At 36.9% G+C, this 21,859-nt stretch overlaps 1 long non-coding RNA gene across 1 annotated transcript in view; it reads left to right on the plus strand.

Moving 5' to 3' along the window:
- The window catches only part of LOC138404705 (uncharacterized), a 211,530-nt gene that overhangs the window by 131,410 nt on the left and 58,261 nt on the right, over nucleotides 1-21,859 (plus strand). The window contains exon 3 of the long non-coding RNA XR_011238527.1: nucleotides 7,362-7,401. This is a non-coding gene — a long non-coding RNA (uncharacterized lncRNA). The remainder of the gene's footprint in view (nucleotides 1-7,361; nucleotides 7,402-21,859) is intronic.

Consider the following 21,859-nt stretch of genomic DNA (forward strand, 5'->3'; position numbering starts at 1 on the left):
CAATTTAGTTTAGAAATAAATATTTACGTCGCAAAGAGTCGAGCTACGAGTATTTTATTTCAGTTAACCAACCAAAAGCTCTGTCGAAACAACTTTGGGCCACAAACCGGCGATGCACTCAAATTGTCAAAGCCAAACTCCGTAGCCCTGTTTTACAACGCAATAAAATATTGAAATAAAAATTCGCCCGCGAACCAGCAATAAAATAAAATGCTAACAGTTTTTACGGCGCCGACAATATAATGAAATAATCGTAACGGCCGTCGACGTCATATTGAATTGGCCTATAAATCTTCCTCGGGTCATATTGTCCACGGTCCTCTTGGCAACACTTTAATATCGAGAAATATCATTCCGATAATCGAGCCCGCGCACACTAGCCGCTCCGTATAAATCATCCCCCCGCGTTCGCTGTCGTTTATTTTTCAGACTTTCCATTTCCAAATAAAGTCCCGAAGCAGCGGGCCAGTGCTTCCTCTTTCCGGGGCGGTTTTTACATGATTTGTCGGCTGTCGGCCATTTCCCTTAATACTGTCAATATTTCAAATATTAATTGTTATAAATCATATAACTTTTCCGCTCCGACTTTTTACAGCCAATCCGGAATTAAAATTTAGTTTGAAATGATACGTCCATCATTACAAGGGTGCGTTGACCGCTCATAAAGTTGTTATAAAAATGGAATCGTCAATCGACGCTTCTGAAGGGAATCGTGTTAAATTATGTAGGTTAACTTAACGCGTCATTCTGTTGACTACTTTGAAAAAGTGCCGCCCATAAAACATTAACAAGCACTCAAGAAAATTCCCGGCTCTGCCCCGTTCGTTAAGTAGTGTCAGGCGGTAGCTTTTCCCACCTCGCAGGCCACTAGAAGCCGGAGGGTCGCTGTCAACGCGATTGACCAGCCGATATCTCCCAAGAGTGTCGCCCTCCGGCCTCGAGGCGCTCTCAAGATCATCGCAAAGCCTTCAATTAATGATAAACAACGCCCGAGCTATCTTGCGCCCAATTTTCGCTTGTCGTTCCTGTTTTGCGCGTTGACAGTTGGCATGGGTTGTTATTGGTCGACGCGGCGTGTTCAGTACAGTACAAGCTATTTCACGTAACAGTAATAATAATATCTTTGTCCCAATTTCAGTATTGGTTTTCTTTTTTCGCCCCTGCTCTCTCATGCTATAAAATTTCTACTAAATATTATAATACATATTATGTATAATGAAGAAACACTGATTAACCAGCAAAATGAGATTTATTATAATGATGATACATACCTAGCTGATGAGTCCGCGTGGATTTAATTTTTCAGCATAAAGAGTAGCTTATGTCACTCTCCAGGTCTTAAAATAATATTAACACAAAAAATTACGTCGATCCATTGTTCATTGTAACGTGATTAAAGGACAAACCAACAAACAAACACACCTTCGCATTCACAACATGGGTTGTGATAACAGATCCTTATAGTAATGTGAGGCACTAACAGTACAACAGCCGCCAAGTTTTCCTCTAAGACCTCCTTGTTCATGACCTCGTTTTAATAAAGACTTATCTTTTACCGCAGTATTAATGCCTGAAAATAACACACTGGGTCGTAATTATCGCCACAAAACACGTCCTGGTGTAGAGGAATCTTGTCCGATATTTTCATGGTGGAGATGCGAGGCGCTTACTCGCTCGGCTCGTATCGATCCGGGGAGGGGCGTGGGGGCAGAAATTTGGGAAAACTTTGAAAGTTTCGCGTCTAATTCAGGCGCACGCACACACTCGCGCCAGCCAGCTTAACCGCCGCACACAGATGGACGTATCGCCACGTAATTTGTGTTTTGTTTTGTGCCCGTTCAAAACGTCACGTGTCCTCAAGTTGGGACGTGGATGAATACGCTTTCAGAGGATTGAGAACGTTTGAGTTTCATAACATTACACTGCTAGATACATTTGCTCAGGGCTCTACCACGTAATGTTCCGGTATGAACACAAAGCAGCCATAAATCACATAAAGTACTTAAGTCACATGAAACATTTTATGTATGTGCCGTACTGTTGTAAAGTTTAGTCAATATAGCCAACCATTTATCTAAGTCTAGGTTATTTCCACGAAATTCATCCACGTGATTTGGGTTACTCGTATAAAACCGGATAAAAAATAACTCTACAACTCTTTAACTAAGTACAGTCGTGCTAAAAAGATCCGTTGCTCAGTAAATTCGCAAAAAAAGACAAATCAACAAGCACACTCGTAGCCTGCCATATTATATCGAATAATTACTCGTAGTATCTAGAGCAGTTACAAGCAAGCACAGTACTGATTCTTTATATTATAATGAGCAGCGATGTAAATGTTTCACTAGATGGGGCGCTTCATAGTACCAACATATCCCAATGAACATCGGTATCCGCACTCCTGTCAATCGTAGTCCGCTTTAGACGCAGTCTGTTTCCACGAATATAGATACGTTAGAACAGACTACCTTAGCATATAAACAGAATAATTAAGCTACATAATAATATGTGAATGATAATTTAGAGTTAGCATGCAAGTTTAATTTTTACAAAAGAACTGCGTCTAAAGCCGATTACGATTGCTAGGAGTGCGGGCGTCGATGTTCGTTGGAACATGATGAAGCGCCACATCTAGTGGAATATTTATATCGCAGAACACGAGCCATTTCCACTCAAATCATTGTGACAAGATCAAAGCATTGATGGTGTCATTATGCATTGTGGCGTGAGTGCTTTGTAAAAGAAAACAATTAAGACGATGAGGCTGGGGTGACCACAGCGTGTCGGAGAGCCGGACAATGAGACCGGAGGCAGCCACTTCCTGCGGCACGATCAAAGATTTCTTTTCAGCCATTAAATTAATGTAAGGCGACTCATTTTCTGTTTAGATAATTGTAATGTAATGTATGTAGGTAACTACGTAGGCAGTGGCGTGCACAGGGCTTGAAGCCAGTGTAGCATAAGTTAGGTAGGAACCTGTTCACTGGCAGTTCATAATGAAAAATATGCATTGAGCTATTACAACTGGGGTAAGCAGTGCATTTATGCCTCTATGACTTGCGCGCCACTGTACGTAGGCATACGTTTAATCTTGAGGAATCATGAAAACTTAATCTGGTTGCATCGAATAAACTTATATTATCAGTTAAAGAATTATTGTTAGATTTCAAATAAATACCAAAAAATTCCATTCATATCGCCATCATTATCACCAACCCATCGCCGGCCGATAAGAAAAATGTGTCCAGCATCAGTTGATGACGACGACAAGTACGTTCACCAAACCTAACAAACAACATAGTACAAAACGATAATGATAGCGCTATTGTCGAGATAGGTATAACTCTAACAAAATTATAGCTGCCACCCCTTTCGCCTATAAAACATTATCTTCAATTCTTTTTAATTTATACTGGTTATAATTTTTGAATATCCTTTGTCGTGGCTGTTTGTAAACAGGCCGCGGCAAATAAAGGAATTCCATTCAGAATAAAGCTTTGTGGTGAAAAAAAATTGGAACGCAAATAAAAACAAAAGAGCCATGAGTTCGCAATTAGCGTGATTTAACGGCCATTTAATTATAGAGTGATTAATGCGACATTATCCGAAATTTTATTTTTTCTTGCTAGGATAGCACTGTACGTAGGCATACGTTTAATCTTGAGGAATCATGAAAACTTAATCTGGTTGCATCGAATAAACTTATATTATCAGTTAAAGAATTATTGTTAGATTTCAAATAAATACCAAAAAATTCCATTCATATCGCCATCATTATCACCAACCCATCGCCGGCCGATAAGAAAAATGTGTCCAGCATCAGTTGATGACGACGACAAGTACGTTCACCAAACCTAACAAACAACATAGTACAAAACGATAATGATAGCGCTATTGTCGAGATAGGTATAACTCTAACAAAATTATAGCTGCCACCCCTTTCGCCTATAAAACATTATCTTCAATTCTTTTTAATTTATACTGGTTATAATTTTTGAATATCCTTTGTCGTGGCTGTTTGTAAACAGGCCGCGGCAAATAAAGGAATTCCATTCAGAATAAAGCTTTGTGGTGAAAAAAAATTGGAACGCAAATAAAAACAAAAGAGCCATGAGTTCGCAATTAGCGTGATTTAACGGCCATTTAATTATAGAGTGATTAATGCGACATTATCCGAAATTTTATTTTTTCTTGCTATCCTATTATTGTTTATCCATAATTGTTATAAATAAGAAAATATTTTTTAGAAACAAGTTTATATAGTTTTTTTTAGTTTGGATGTTTGGATGATTCCCATAAAAGATGTTGGTAAAAATTAGCTATTAGAATTACAGATTCTAGCTCTAACTAAAACCTTAAAATTCTTAATTTGGTAAGAGAATTTCGAGAAGAGAGATCCTGCGTCTTTCGCGGTAATTAGCTCTTCTGAGACCTCACAAGCCTACAAGCCTTCGTGGCATGCATTAGAGAGATTAAAGTACTGATTACCCTATTTGTATCTCAATGCTATTCATTATAACCTGCCAATAAATAAGTACCACCTAATACTACCTAACTACCTATTACTACCTAACTAATGCCTACTCTAACCACAAATCTAAACTGTACAGCACTGGTGACGTGAATACTATTTTAATTTAAGATATCTGTTATCTAAATAACTTAAACGAGCGCGTTAATAACACAAAAGCATGTTCGCGAAAAGAGAACTTTAATAACACTAATGGCAAGAGTGTTAATTACGATGGAGAATCGCGGGCGACGACTGAAATTAAGATCTATGATGTATTAACATTCTGTTTTATTGTAGTAATTATTAGTTGAACGACATTTGAAGACTATTTTGTCTGTGAAATATAGGTGGTGGTATCTATAAAATATATTATAGCGACAATTTTACAGCCAGGTGTCAGTGAGGCGAATACTGTAATCTTAGATTAAGGATAAATTTATGACTGTAGGCATTAGATTATATATTCTGTGGCATTAGTGATAACAAAATAAGTCTTAGGTGGTTAAAGTTAAGTTATGTGTACCGTTAAAATTTGACAAAACAAAATAATTTTCACATTGTTTTATTAATTCTGTTCTGTACAAAAAAAATACCTTTAACCTTAGTCGTGGTAGTATTAGTAATATTAACTTGTGTAACCCACTTTACTATATTATATTGGTGATCAATGTTTAACGGTAACTGTAACTTAACTTTAACTGCTGGTCATGCAACTGGAACTTATTAACCTTGGCATCGATTTTAGTCCTCAGAATCTGACCCATTTGTGAATGTAGTGTGAGTTTCGACACACCTTTGTCCTAGCTTTTGTAACGCTTTTTCGATGAAATAACCACGCAAATGACCTTTGTTTAGGGCGCCTTTCTTAAGAGATGTGCTACTTGCTAAAACGTGGATGTGTATCAAACCCTCCAATAAGATCGCTTGATTTTTGCAGCATTGCTTAGCTGAAGCTAAGTTTTTTATATAGGTACTATAGTTGAGGCGAGGGATGCGAGCTAAGGATACGAGCTAACCATGCGTGCTAGGGACGCGCAAGTGGTGTACTTGTGGGAAGTATGGAGCAGAGTCAAATGAATAGTAGGTACTTTAGTTTCTCACATAGCTATCTTGTACAGTGCACATCTGCATTTACACGCTCAGATACACAACTTAGCTTTGATGAAAATAGACACATATTTTTGTAGCTTAGCTTTAACTTCTTACATCTACACTACATCGCACATCTCTGGTGGAAAAGCGACTTGAGAAAGTATTCGCAAAAATTCACCTGAGCGATGCCATAACGGGTCAGCTGGACTTCATTTACCTAAACACGTTTTATCTCACAGGCTTACGCTGAGTTGTTTGTAACAAATTTCAAAATTTAAGTGGCGATTAAACTAATTTAATCCCAAGAATTCTATGGAGTCTTGTGATTAAATTAGTTTAATCCCACTTAAATTTTTGAATTGTATCGAACAACTCAGCGTAAGTCATCGTTATAGTGTTGACAATGTACATAGATACATTAAGGGGTAGTTTAAAGAGCGGTGGTAACAAATAAACCTGTTAGCCGCGAATCGGCAGTCGGGTCACGGCGACACACGGGATCAAGTGCACTCCGGGCACCGCTACACAAGATATTGCAGCTTACAATATATTTCGAGATTAACACATATCTGTAGTTTCAACTCCAACATGGTTAAACTGACTGACTTACTGCAATGATAGTCATAGATAAAGAGAAACCTTTGACTAGAACTTATGTGACTGTGGTAACAACTGAATCAAGTGAATTTAAGGAAAGAGACTTCATTATTTATTTAATTCATTAACCATACTTCCATACTTAATATTATAAATGCGAAAGTGTGTCTGTCTGTCCGCTAGCTTTTCACGGCCCAACAGTTTAACCGATTTTGATGAAATTTGGTACAGAGTTAGCTTACATCCCGGGAAAGGACAAGACTTTTTATCCCGGTCGGGAACAGTCCGATAAACAAGTGGTTTAACCGGTCTTACAATTAAATATAATATAATATAATATAATACATTATTTTACTCCTCACACAATCAAAAAAAATATCGACATCATATATGAAATAACTAGGATTTGATTAAAAGGAACTTTTAGAGTATTTAAAGCTCTATGCAATTATTATATCGTCACTTCAATGATTACAAAATATGCGATATCTCCACATACATCATGAAAATACTTAGATGTTTATTAAGTTAGACGATGATAACTAAGGTAAGAGTATATCGTAAGTAAGGTAGGTAAGGTCTTCTGAACCAGCGTATATCTTGAGATTCATCGCACGCTTCGCTATCTCATGTGTGGCCACTTGACATCTCAAAAGAAAACCGAAGCGAAGTAATAAGAAAAGGTAAGAGTGCCCCATTGAATGATAACTCCGGGCCTTTGTCTCCTGCGTCCGTCTTGACGAATCGAATTAAAAGGCTTATTGTGTCTACGTGACAGCTCCTCAACCCCTCGGCCGAGACGCGTTTTGTTTCAAGCAAACTAAAATATTACGGGCCATTCACTAGATCCCCTAGCTGGGGAGAGATTTGCTACTTGAATTTGTACTCAATTTTTAACAGGGACCGTTAATTAAGAGAGAGTTGCTCTTTATTGGCGAGCGAAGTCTTAATGCGTTAATTGTCGAAATGCAATCTCGGAAGGCGGGTTCTTAATCATTCGATGCGAAAAATTTAATTTTAAACTAATTAAAGTTGAAATTTTTGGGCGTGATAAATGATTTTTTTAATAAATGCCACTCTCTTAATTGACGTTATTAAATTGCTTTCTGTTTATTGAGTAATATTTATAGAAACTAAAATTATGTTTTGTTTATTTCAGGCATCATTAAGGCATCGACTGCCGTCGCCTAGTGATCAAGGTAAGTGTCAAATATCTTATACACAAAGGGTTTTCCATGGTTTCCATTACAAGTCCTATTTTTAACTTTGTTCTTATATACAAATTTTAATTAATTTAGAGATTAATGTTCTATTGTGACAAAATATGACTGCACCCTTTATGGAAAATTCTACATCACAATAAAATCAATACTCAACATTCATTCATAATTTCCTGATTTTATAGGATCATTTTTAAATCACGATCATTCAAAAAGCCGCAGGTAAGTATACAACCCTTAATGTTTCTCCACTTTACAAATTCTTAAGAAATCCGAGCGAAAAGCAACTGCCACTCTCCTTGTTCAACATGTCTTAATTATTCATTACATCCCACGACGCAGTTTCTTATAGACGCCGGCCAAAAAGCGAACCATAAAAATATATAGATACTGAACCGAACACGCACATTAATGAGGGCTATGCAATATTTATACACAAGCTACCCTAATTGCTAGGGTGGAGAGTGGAAAAAATGGGCAATTTCACGTAATGTAATATGTATATTTAAGGTGAAATTCCCAAAGCCAGTGTTGAAATTCGTCGCGGCGATATTTGTACCGCGAGACCACTTCAAGCGTCTTTTTGAGGTGGATTCGACTTGAAAGGCACTCTACTTCAATGTTATTAACTTAGAGTTTAACTACTGCTTTTTTCCAACTTTTCTCTTTTCAACATCTCTTTTTATAATATACAACTACTTACTTATTACCTAGATATTATATCATTATAAAAATATTTTTTTAAAAATAATCTACCTGAAAACTAGACATGCGAGACAAACATAATTAATTATCGAACACAAACGATAACATTGTTAACTAAGTACACTATTCCTTTCTGATCAAAAATTGAGAAAAACTTTTTATGTGTAGTGTAATTTACAAAGTAAATTTTTTTTTGACCACAAAGTGACTTTAGAAACTATGAAACATTTTTAAAATCTTGTTTTTGAACCAAATGTATTCAAATATCGAAAAATTATTTTTAAGTCATATTAAAAACTCATCTGGCCAAAAGTGTAAATGACACTTTTTGACCCTGACCTTCTTACCCTATAGTTGACCTTAATTTAATAATGTGACAACCATTATCTTATTAAAATTTGATGCTAACAATGCGTGTTGCCAGTGATGACATATGGATCCCAGACACAGTCGCTAACTATGAGCCTCATAAGAAAGCTCAGAGTCACTCAGCAGGCGAATGAGAGAGCTATGCTTGGAGTTCCTCTACGTGATCAAATCAGAAATGAGAAGATCCGTAGGAGAACTAGAGTAACCGGCATAGCTCAACGGGTTGTGAAGAAGTGGCAATGGGCAGGGCACATAGTTCGTAAAACCGATAGACGTTGGGGTCCCAAGGTGCTGGAATGGCGACCTCGCACCGGAAGACGCAGCGTTGGAAGACCCTCCCACTAGGTGGATGGACGACATCAGATGAGTTGCAGGGAGCCGCTGAATTCAGGCGGCGCAAGACTGTGGTGTGTGGAAGTCCCTACAAGGAACCTATGTCCAGCCGTGGACATCTATCGGTTGATGATGATGCTAACAAAATCTGAAAACATTCTATATTTAGTTATCATTTTAATATTAGTAGGTGCTACTAGTAGAGCAACATTTCTGTCGCATTTCGTAAGTAGCCGGGATTTTTATTTTTTCAATATGTTTAGGTGCTCAACGCCGCTCCCCTCGCCGCCACAATTTCCTCTTGACGGAAACCCTCAATCTAATGATACGCCTCTGTTAAAAAACACAAGGAAATTTAATAACGCCAGCCCACAGAATAGGAAAACAAAGAAAATTTAATTTCGACGATTCCCACATGCTCAATATCGCTGAGAAGTTACGCCCTCTTTCTACGGCGAAAATTAAAAAATCTCGAATAAAATGATCGTAGGTACTCTACAGGTTTTATTTATTTATTTTAAAACTAGTAGATGCCTACGACTTTGTCCACGTGGATTTAGGTTTTTTAAAATCCCACGCGAAATCTTTTGTTTATATATCCCAGTATTATATTTCAATAGCATTATACCATTCTCCAGGTTTTTAACTATACCACTTATGCAAAAAAGCACGTCGATCCGTTGCTCTGTTGCGACATCATTGAAGAACAAATGAACAAACCAAAAACCAACACACACATTCGGATTATTACCATTACTTATTGACAAGAATACGGATGCAAACCTTCGTAGTTTTTCGCTAAGCAGACCGGTGAAACATTCCTTATGATGATTAAAAGAAAGAAAAAAAATTATAATATAGGTCAGGTTCTCTAATATTCAAGAGAATTTAATAAAAATAAAAGGAAAAGTCTTTAGAAAAATCAACAAGCCCGTGGAAATCTGCATATCACGTTACGGGGACGGTTACCCTACTGTAATTATCCGGTACAAAGGTTTAACACATTTCAAAGGTAACCAAATTAGTTTTGCACTTAATGATCCGACAAAAGGTTTAAATCTTTTTAAAACACCCGGTGTTTCCTTTTCCGGAGTACGTAAACAGTACGTAAAAAAATATTTGCATAAGCTCACCCCGCACATATGCAAATCTGTCGGCCCGTACGTGGAAAGGCGGTGAAAATTGTATCAAATTGTACCAACGACACGTAGGCTTTGCAGGCAATTTGTCAGCCGAGCAATAATTATTTAAAGCCCCTCCCTGCTGTGAATTAGGTACACGGCTCTATATGGAATTTTAAAGAGTTTCAAGCATCCGTCAAAAGTAAAATGTGCGGGTGTAAAACACGATTTCCATAACAAAAATTTTAGTTCCACTTACTGTAAACATTTACAATTGGTGATAGCCTAGTGGCTAAAACGTTGGCCTACTATTCGGGAGGACGGGGGTTCGATCCCGGGCACTCAGCTCTAACTATGCTAAATTATATGCTTTTCAACATATCTTCAACGATAAAGAAAAACATCGCGAGGAAATCTGTATGCCTGAGAGTTCTCTATAATGTTAAAGTTGTAAAGGTGTGTGAAGTTTTGGCCAGCGTAGTGGACTTCTGCCAAAACTCTTCTTATTCTGTGACGAGACCCGTACGGTTATGGTTTGATGATGATGATGATGTCTGTAAACATTAAAAACTAGTTTCCAGATTGGAACTAAGTAATTGTAGACTGCTGCTATGAAACATGCAAGTAGGTAAAATTGGCAGACAGCTGAGAGCTAAAAATGATTCACATGACCCCCCTCTCCCAGAATCAGACTAATAACTCTACGCAAATCTAATAACCAGTAATAGCTCACAATATTTGAAAGATCCTCTAAACTGTATAGCCTGTAGAAAGCAGAATTAATTTCCAAATAAAATCACTACCAAAAATATATCCCAAATCCTAAAACGGTCAATAAAAACAAACTGCGAATCGTCAGGCGAAAAGCCGAATTAAACCCAACCCAGGCAATGGGCCGTTCTGAAAAATGTTATTCGCCACCTGTGGCGCTAACCGGGTAATCGTATGCGTTGATCTACACCATGAATGCATCGGGCGGTCCTCTCCCATATTACATAGATATAGGAAATTTCAACGCGATATTATTTTTCCCTGTGTGTATTCGAAATACAGCTAATAAGAGTCTTAAAATGTTATGATTACATTTTTTTAACCGAAGTTATTTGAGAGCGTATCTGGAAAAAAGTGAACCAAACGAATACGACGATGAAATAATATTATGCGTTAATTTTGAGAAAGGATTCGCCATAGTTGCTCTGTGTGTAACTTTAGACATGACAGTTGAAACATAGAGAAAATACCTAATATGGTGAGTTTTTTATCAAAATTTACTCATTAAAGAGACAGAAATTTTATTTAATACTAGCTGATGCTCGCGATATCGTACGCGTAGATTTAATTTTTTCAAAATCCCGTGGGAACTCTTTGATTTTCCGGGATAAATATTCCAGGATAAAAGTAGCCTCTCCAGGTCAAACAAAAAATCACATCAATTCGTTGCTCCGTTGCGACGTGACTAAAGGACAAACCAACAAACCATCAAACTGTAAGGGTGGTAAATCGGGCGGAATAGAAATATACCCGGATACGGAATAATCTACCACCTTACAAAGATTAGAGGAAAAAAAAATAATTTTAATTTACTTTACTTGATCTATCTACCTAGTAAAGAATAGAAGCTAGCCGTCGACTCCCTTGTAATGCATATGAGGTGTTATAAATGAAATTTGCTAGATGTTAGGCAAAATTGTTTTTAATGTAACTTTTACCGGGGTCGCTTAATACAGAATGATGGCTAATAATGCTTAGTTATTCTAGCTTAATGCCAAGACTTAATTTAGATACATTAGAATGACTTAGGTAGATAGTACATAAGATCTATGTTTTAAATTTAAGATGCCATTGGCATGGAATAGACAATGACACAGTAAAATTCATAAAATTGTTTCAAAATAAAAGCTCAGTAGTAAAGACAGGGTTCTTACTGTACACATACACTAAGAAGGTTCACTAAACTGTCCCAGGATACAAACATTTGCTTACTTGTAGGTGCGAAGACTGCAAGGTAGCTGGACGGCATCGGCCAAGCTCCCAAAACTCGATTTAACTTGATTCTTCACAACCGAAATGTTTCCTTACAAAGATTTTCTCCAAGTCTTATCCATAGAAATTAAGTTGCCAACGTGAATGTGCAAAAGAAATAAATACGAAAACCGAAAACTAAAAACGGAAACGCAAACGGAAAACTGAAGCTAAACGTAAAACGTAAACGTAAAATTAAAAAAACGTAAACTAAATCGTAAACGTAAACCCTATTGAACTCCTGGCCACCAATGGTTTTCAGAAGTCCACCCACAACCCATTATCCTCATTTATTTAGGAAGTTAAAATAACTGGAACTGAAAGAAATCATGAGATTAGGATTTTCTCTAACCAAACCGCCATTTTGTCGAATCCACATTACTTGATTTTTCACTCACCATAACTGATGAAACATTGAAAATACGTTAGGATGACTAAAATTTATGACTATTGTATTTTTCCAGGCGAAGCCATGGGCGAAAAGAAGTGAGATTTTCCTGGAACGAAAAAAATTCGTCTTCACATGTTGACTCCAGGAAAATTCTAAATCTCAGCAATCGGTGTTGCCAGACGCAACCCGAGTGTGGCCGCTCTCATTTAGTTTGATCATAAAGCCAATTCATTTTTGAATATTTGCGGAACCTAAGGATATATTATAAGAACCGTTTTGTTAATGACTTAACAATAAACAAATGATATTATGGTTTTATTTAATTATTTTTGTTTTATTTTTACGACAATTGACAACGAAGCAAACGCCATCTATTGTGGCTCGAATGAACTCTGAACATCGACCCACGCGTAGTTCTGCACCTTGATGCTAGGTGGCACCAACATACTTTGAACAAAATAGATTTTAATTAAAAGCGAAACGCTAATTAGTAGTTCAAAATTTACAACGTCACAATACTTCCCCTCCTACGAAAAGGTTCAACAGGTTGAACCACGCTGCCCTCAGCGTCATCCAACAACTACTAACAATTTGCCTGAAACAAACAAACAAAAAAAACACAGAAGTTACGCGTGAACGCACATCTACTACTAACAAGGAAAATTGTCTAACAAAATAAATATGCTGAAAACAGTGTAAGGTTTTATACATTATACTTAACTACACAACCCTAACTTCTAAAAAGAATATATACAAAAAAACTTCATGGTGTCTAAGACACTTGAGTGGAAACATCTTGGCATCATTCTTCAGCTGACTGATAGAATGCGTCTAGGCCTACGGTGGTTCACTCTTTTAAACTACCATCTTAATATTTGTTACTCAACAAATACGGAAAATCTGGTTGTGAACGGGTCCATCTGATATGGCAACCGTTCTCTATCCCATTCGGAAAAATAAAACCGAATCAAAATCGGAATATGAGAAAAAAAAAACGAAATAACTCTCCTAGAAAATAGATCTCGGAACAGAATCGGAAAAATAACAGAAATGATCCATTATCTAGAAGGAAAACGAAAACAAAACACAAACCCCCCCCTTTTCGTTATCCCCAAAGTACGATATTTGCATTTTTACTTTCTCAACCGGTTGGTCTACCACAAACATTCCAATCATCACATATTCATCCCTACATACATCCACTACATTCCTCCTCAACTGAACCATGGTAATGTAACTGTTAATTCAGAACATCACTACACTCATACAAATTCCTAATTGAATATTGATAACTTAAATATTCAAACAGTTTAGACCAAACTAAGTAATGGCAAATATCTACTTCTTAATATCCTTAATATGCCAAGTGCCTATTGGGTGGTTGTCAGCTACTCTAACTAGTTCATAAACTAAAGGTGACAAAACCTTGACAACCCTGCACTTTTCATACTTAGGTGCCAGCTTAGCTGCGAAAAAATTTGTAGCGTCGCTTTGTGGATAGGTCTTTTTCCACACTATATCCCCAACAGAATAGCTTGCAGACCTACGCCTTAAGTTGTAATGCGTTGCATACTCTGCATGAGCCTGAAACAAATTTCTCCTAACCTGACCAAATATGTCCTCCAAAGATCCAAACTTTCCTGCGTATTCCTCCCTTGGAATTCCGGCCTCGTACTCCTTATCCGTGTCCTTATAGAAGGAACCATTTAAGACCGGTTCTCTAGCGTGGACAAGGAAGAACGGGGAGAATCCAGTGGATTCATTAACCGCACTGTTTATGGCGAACTGGACCTTGTACAGGTTTTCGTCCCAGGACCTGTGGTTATCTTTCACAAAAGCGGCTACAGCAGTCATAACAACCTTATTGTACCTCTCAACAAGGTTAACTTGCGGAGTGTACAGTGGTGTGTAGTGTAATTTCGGAATATTATAACGCTTAATGAGATTACGGAATTCAGATCCTGTAAATTGGGACCCATTGTCCACAATCACAGTCTCTGGAACACTATGGTTCAAAAATACAAAATTCTCTAGCGCTTTAACAACAGCGGCACCTGTGGCACGCCGTAACGGAAACAACATTGTATATTTCGAAAAACAACACGTCACCACAAAAAGAAATGTAAATCCTGATTTAGACCTAGGCAAAGGTCCGACTAAATCAGCCGAAATGACCTGAAAAGGTCTCTCGCAGACTTTAGGCTTCCCTAGCAGACCTGGAGTGGCTGATGTCGTGTGTTTATACGCAGAGCAAGTATCACAATTCTTAACGTACTCAACCACGTCCTTATACATACCACGCCAAAAATATCTGAGGGATAATCTGCGATGAGTTTTGAACACACCAAAATGACCTGCAGTTGCATCTGCATGGTTTTGTTGCATAATTCTAAGGATGTCGTTCTTGTGGACTACCTCTTTCCAGTCGAACTCACTGAGAAGCTGGTATTTACATTTACTGTAACGATATAGTTTATCGTTCAAAATACAAAAATTCGGAAAATTTGCTGGATTGATTTTACAGCCATTAAATGTTTTGTCATACCAGTCATCTACCAAAACTTGTTGACTAGAGTTATCATTACGATCCCCAACTACATCTACGTGTATGAGTCTCGACAAGGTATCCGGAACTACATTATCACAACCCTTCCTATGTTCGATAACAAAATTATACTGTGATAATCTACAACCCCATCTGGCGAGTCGTCCTGAGGGATTTTCTAAATTTAAGAACCACTTTAGGGATGCATGGTCTGTGATAATTGTGACTGGCTTGGAACCAAAATAAGCCTGAAATTTCTCCACTGCAAAAATCACAGCTAGAGCCTCGCGTTCCGTCGCGCTGTAATTCCTTTCGTTTTTATTTAGGCTCCTACTGACATACGCAATGGGATGATCGCAACCATCGGTTTCTTGCGTTAGCATACCGCCAACACCATATGCAGAAGCATCACAATGTATTTTGAATGGTTTTTCAAAATTCGGTACCGCAAGAACAGGTGCGGTTACCAACGCATTCTTCAATGTATTAAATGCTACCTCTGCCTGTTCGCTCCACTCAAATTTAGGTGCGTTCTTTCCTTTACTCGTTAGTCTATTGAGTGGTGCAGCGATGGTTGAAAAATTCCTAATAAAGCGCCTGTACCAAGAACAAGTGCCTAGGAAAATCTTTACCTCCTGTGCAGTTTTTGGGGTCGGAAAGTTCAAAACTGCGGCAACTTTTCCAGGATCTGTGCGTAAACCAAATTCATCCACTATATACCCTAAATATTTCAAAGAGTTTCTAAAAAAATTACATTTATCAAAATTTATGGATAGTTGAGCCATTTTTAGTTTATCCAGAACTCTGTTTAATAAAATTAAATGGGTTTCAAAATCAGCAGAACAAATAACAATATCATCTATATAACAAAATACTATTCCATTTTCAATATCACTACAAAATTTTTGATTAAATAACTGGTCCATTAACCTCTGCTGTCGTGCTGGTGCACCGCATAGGCCAAACGGCATGACTTTAAATTTGAATAACCCTCTACCAGGAACTGTAAAACTGGTTTTTTCCTGAGAGTCGTTAGCTAACGGAATTTGCCAGAAACTTGAACTTAAATCAATCGATGATAAAAACCTTGCCTCTTTCAAGCTATCTAGAATTTGTGGAATGTACGGTATTGAGTATGAATCCCCCTTTGTCACTGAATTTAATTTCCTGCAATCTAGGCAAAATCTCCAGTCTCCATTTGCCTTTTTCACTAAAATTGCTGGGTTATTCCAAGGGCTTTCACTCGGAGTAACTACGTCCATTTCCAGCATCCTATCTAACTCTTTACTTAAAGCTTCCTTCTTTTCGGGAGAAAGTGGATATTGTTTTATTTTTATTGGCAAAGCATCACCGGTGTCAATAACATGTTCAATTAATTTTGTTCTACCCAATCCAATTTTCTCTGAAGAAATATCTAAAAATTTATTTACTACAGACTGGGCTAATTCTTTCTGTTGAGATGATAAGTTTTCAAAAGAAGTGATGGTATGAATTTGTTCATTATCAATCGCACAAATATTGTAAAATTGAGAAGGTGCCTTAATTAATTCTAAATTATCAAAAATGCCAGGGGCTAACTGAAATGTTTTCCAAAAGTCACAGCCAAAAATAACATCCGCTATTATAGAGGGTACTACAAAAAATTTTATTATGTGAGTTACGGAATTATAAGTAATCGGAATAAACATATAACCCATGCAATCAAGTTTGTCTCCATTTGCCACTGAAAATGTGGTATCAACACTGCTATGCAATTTATAACCGAATTTCAAAAAAACCTTGTGCGCCTGGTTACCTAAAATTGACGCGCAAGCACCGGAATCTAGTAAACCTGTAATCTCAAAACCGTCAACAAAAACCTTTAAATGTGGCCTAAAGTCTCGTTTATCCACTGAATACAGAACTGTGTCAGGTAAAAGGGATGTTTTGTTGTTAATGACCAAGTTCTTTACTTGTGTCTCTGCACAGTTCTTACTAATTAGTTTTTTGAATTTTTGTCCGGAGCGGGTTTACTAATCGCCTTTTTACTACAACTTGGACATGTCTTTACTGTAAAGTTCTGACGTCCACACGAAAAACATCTAATAAATTTCGGAACTGTCCTGCAAAATTTAAAGGAATGGTTACCCTTGCCGCACTTGTAACATAGTTGTTTATTTGTTTTCGAAAAATCAGTGCCTTTACTTGTATCAACCTTAGGTGCAGGTGTGACTGAAAGTGTGTTTATCTGTTTTGTCACTTGTTTGTAAGCAAACTCTGAACTTAAAGTTGCCTTACTGTTAGTAGGCTCAGAAAATAAGGCGGAACGCTGCCTCGCAGCCTCTAGTTTGCGACACTTTTCCTTCAACATTGCGACAGACTTAATGTCAACAAGAGCTAATTGTTCTGAGTAAAAAGGGCGAATATTATGTAATAAAATTTGTAACTTTTGTTCTTCGGAAAGTGGTGTTGACAACCTTGAAAACATGCAAAACATTACAGCGAAATAGATAGACACCGGTTCTTCAGAGCCTTGTGTTCTTGCTCGAATTTCACCTAGCAACCTGTAGTCATAATCTACTGCATCAAATTCCTCTAAAAATAAAGTTTTCAATTCTGACCAAGACGAAACTTGACATTTGTTGCCTCTGTACCATAACAATGCTCGGCCTGTAAAAAGATGAAATGCAGAAACAAATAATTTTCCATCTGAAACGCCATAAGATCTTTTATATTCCTCAACGCGTTCGATGAAACTGCGCGGATCACCCTGTCCGTTGAAATGTAACTTCCACTTGGCAACATTTTTATCACCAGTGCAGTCAACGGCGGTACTCTCGGAATCCAGTGATTCGTCGTGAGACGACTCATTGTCAGCATCTAATCTGGAAATCAAACTCTGCAACTTTGTATGTAATTCACTCCTCCTACTTATTAAGCTGAGTTCGGAACACTGTATTCTCAAAATTCTAAAGTACAAATGTGAAGCTAAAGCTTTAGACCTACAGAGGGCATGTCTATCTTTAGTGTCAGAACACTTTTTTAATAAATCTTCTAAGTCTTGAAGTTTTTTAGTAATAACCCCTAACTCACTTTCAGAAGTGAAATCCGTCTCTAAAATTGATTCAGAAGGAATTTCCTGAATTAATTGTTTTAACTGTTTCTTTAAACCTAGCACTGTAGGTGCTGGAGTTTCGGAACGAATGGATACCTCATAACACAATTCGTCCTTCAAAAGTGAATGAAACTGGGCAAAAGTCTGTTCCATTGTGTTAAGTCAAAACACATTTAACAAAATATCGAGCTTGTGTAACTGTCTATGTTTAGCCTTATACAAATTGGTTAAACACAAACACAAAAGAAGTTATTTAAACTATTAAATATACACAAGCAAAATACACAACAAAAACAATATTCTTAAGTCTATCCTAACTATTTTATCAATTATGTTCCTATTCCAAAATATTGTTAATAATACAAGCACATATTATTACTATAGTAAACAAAATATAACAAAATAAAACTTCCCAAAATTGAATAAATGATTGTAAGGTGCAGTATCACCTTTATGAGTACACAGTGTGTTACAACCTTTACAATTACAAAAGTAAACAGGCAACAAAGTTGCAATGAACTCTCACTAGCATATTATCTTTCAAAAAAAAAAACAAAGAGATTGTGCAATGGTTTGATGACTGTTACTTTACACTTTTAACACATAACCTAAAATACAACAAAATCTGTTTCTAAATGTCACTTTAAACTACCAGCATTCAATTAAACTTAACATGTTTTGTGTGTGAAGTAGCTTTTATCATAACCTTAACACAGCTCTAAACAAAATTTCAACAAAATAATGAAGTATCAAGTCACTGAAAAAAAATTGTTCATAACTTCATACTTGAACTTAATGTAATCTCTGAATATAGTTTATATATTTAGTTTCACAAGTTGTAACTCTTAGTATTTATAAATGTATGTGTGTAACTAGTTAACAGCACATAGCGTTTCAAAACTTTAATTATACTAAGTTACCGGAATTTTCAAACATAAGATGTACTTACTATTGAAAGCAATACCCAACAACAACTCAGTTAAGCAATGTTTATTACTAAACTGAAGGCAAACATTCACTTATACACCTCCAAGGTAAGTCGATAACATAATTAAACGGCATAAGCACCATTTATAAAGTGTTGATTAAATAAGAAAAAAAAACCAATGTTGGACTATACTCAGAAAATTACTTAACCTATCAGACAAAATTTCTAACTATTAGTTATTATTTAGTTAGTTAACCATAAAAAAAAACAGCTTAGAGCTCTTTGCAATGTGTCACCACTTAGAAAATTGTACAATCAGCGGAGTACATTTCATAAAATTCACAAAATTTCTCAAAATATACTGAAATAACTATATAAAAAAACGTTCGGGCGCCATTTGTAAGGGTGGTAAATCGGGCGGAATAGAAATATACCCGGATACGGAATAATCTACCACCTTACAAAGATTAGAGGAAAAAAAAATAATTTTAATTTACTTTACTTGATCTATCTACCTAGTAAAGAATAGAAGCTAGCCGTCGACTCCCTTGTAATGCATATGAGGTGTTATAAATGAAATTTGCTAGATGTTAGGCAAAATTGTTTTTAATGTAACTTTTACCGGGGTCGCTTAATACAGAATGATGGCTAATAATGCTTAGTTATTCTAGCTTAATGCCAAGACTTAATTTAGATACATTAGAATGACTTAGGTAGATAGTACATAAGATCTATGTTTTAAATTTAAGATGCCATTGGCATGGAATAGACAATGACACAGTAAAATTCATAAAATTGTTTCAAAATAAAAGCTCAGTAGTAAAGACAGGGTTCTTACTGTACACATACACTAAGAAGGTTCACTAAACTGTCCCAGGATACAAACATTTGCTTACTTGTAGGTGCGAAGACTGCAAGGTAGCTGGACGGCATCGGCCAAGCTCCCAAAACTCGATTTAACTTGATTCTTCACAACCGAAATGTTTCCTTACAAAGATTTTCTCCAAGTCTTATCCATAGAAATTAAGTTGCCAACGTGAATGTGCAAAAGAAATAAATACGAAAACCGAAAACTAAAAACGGAAACGCAAACGGAAAACTGAAGCTAAACGTAAAACGTAAACGTAAAATTAAAAAAACGTAAACTAAATCGTAAACGTAAACCCTATTGAACTCCTGGCCACCAATGGTTTTCAGAAGTCCACCCACAACCCATTATCCTCATTTATTTGGGAAGTTAAAATAACTGGAACTGAAAGAAATCATGAGATTAGGATTTTCTCTAACCAAACCGCCATTTTGTCGAATCCACATTACTTGATTTTTCACTCACCATAACTGATGAAACATTGAAAATACGTTAGGATGACTAAAATTTATGACTATTGTATTTTTCCAGGCGAAGCCATGGGCGAAAAGAAGTGAGATTTTCCTGGAACGAAAAAAATTCGTCTTCACATGTTGACTCCAGGAAAATTCTAAATCTCAGCAATCGGTGTTGCCAGACGCAACCCGAGTGTGGCCGCTCTCATTTAGTTTGATCATAAAGCCAATTCATTTTTGAATATTTGCGGAACCTAAGGATATATTATAAGAACCGTTTTGTTAATGACTTAACAATAAACAAATGATATTATGGTTTTATTTAATTATTTTTGTTTTATTTTTACGACAATTGACAACGAAGCAAACGCCATCTATTGTGGCTCGAATGAACTCTGAACATCGACCCACGCGTAGTTCTGCACCTTGATGCTAGGTGGCACCAACATACTTTGAACAAAATAGATTTTAATTAAAAGCGAAACGCTAATTAGTAGTTCAAAATTTACAACGTCACAAAACAAACACATCACTTTCGCATTTATAATATTATGGGTAGTGATACAATACGTAAAAAACTCTGCATCTATCGTGGGTCCAAAAAAAGGTTTTCAATTTGTTGCGTTTTTTTATTACTGAATTTTTTCATCTATATAAATATAATAAAAGCTATGTGTGACTACTCGTTAAACAATTAACAAAGGCTGGACATACATTGGCTAAAGATTATTATCAGCTAAACAATCGCTTCTTCCATAGAGACGCTCGGGGATAGACTTACCCCAGTGTAAGCATTTGAGAATTTTTGTCGCTGCTGCAGAGAATCTGAATATGCAGCCAGCTAATAGTCACTTCCAGTCAAACTACGCCTACGTACAATCACTGTGGCGGTACAAGTACGAAGCCCATGCATCCGTTCAATTCCAGGCCGATAGGTTGGATTTATGCAGGCAGTTCAGGCAATTATCATCCACGCAATGATTCCACCGGACGCTCCCGATACGGCGCCCACTCAATTAACACGCCCATCGTATCCACTCGATTGCCTCTGTGAATTTATCGACTGCCCACCGACGCCTGATTTTTATTTAATCACCCGTGTAAACGACAATCGATTTTGCTAACAGATACGACTGATACGAGTAGAAAAACATTATCATTATCAATCGATAGACGTCCACTGCCGGACATAAGTCTCTTGTAGCAACTTCAACATGCTCCCTGCTACTCGTTTGATGTCGTCTGTCCACCTATTGGGGGTCTTACCGGTGCAAGGTAGCCAATCTAGCATGTTGGGACCTCAACGTCTATCGTGTTTTCAAACTTTGTGTCCTTCCCATTGCCACATCAGCTTCCAACCCGTTTAGTCTATGTTGGTTACTCTGGTTCTCCTACCGATCTCATTTCATTCATTCCTCATTTTATCTCACGAGTAGAACGTGTTTTATAGAAGTTAGCGCGATACGAGCATAAAAAACAGCTTGAAGTTTTCTATTAAGTACTTACTGGGCAGGTTCTTTCACCGTGTTTACGTAGAAAACTTAAAGGCACTTACTTCAAGTGGCCGACGAAAATTTTCCCACGGTTATGAGGTCTTAATAGTGAT

The sequence above is a fragment of the Maniola hyperantus genome, chromosome 3 (assembly GCF_902806685.2).
Source record: "Maniola hyperantus chromosome 3, iAphHyp1.2, whole genome shotgun sequence".
NCBI lineage: Eukaryota > Metazoa > Arthropoda > Insecta > Lepidoptera > Nymphalidae > Maniola > Maniola hyperantus.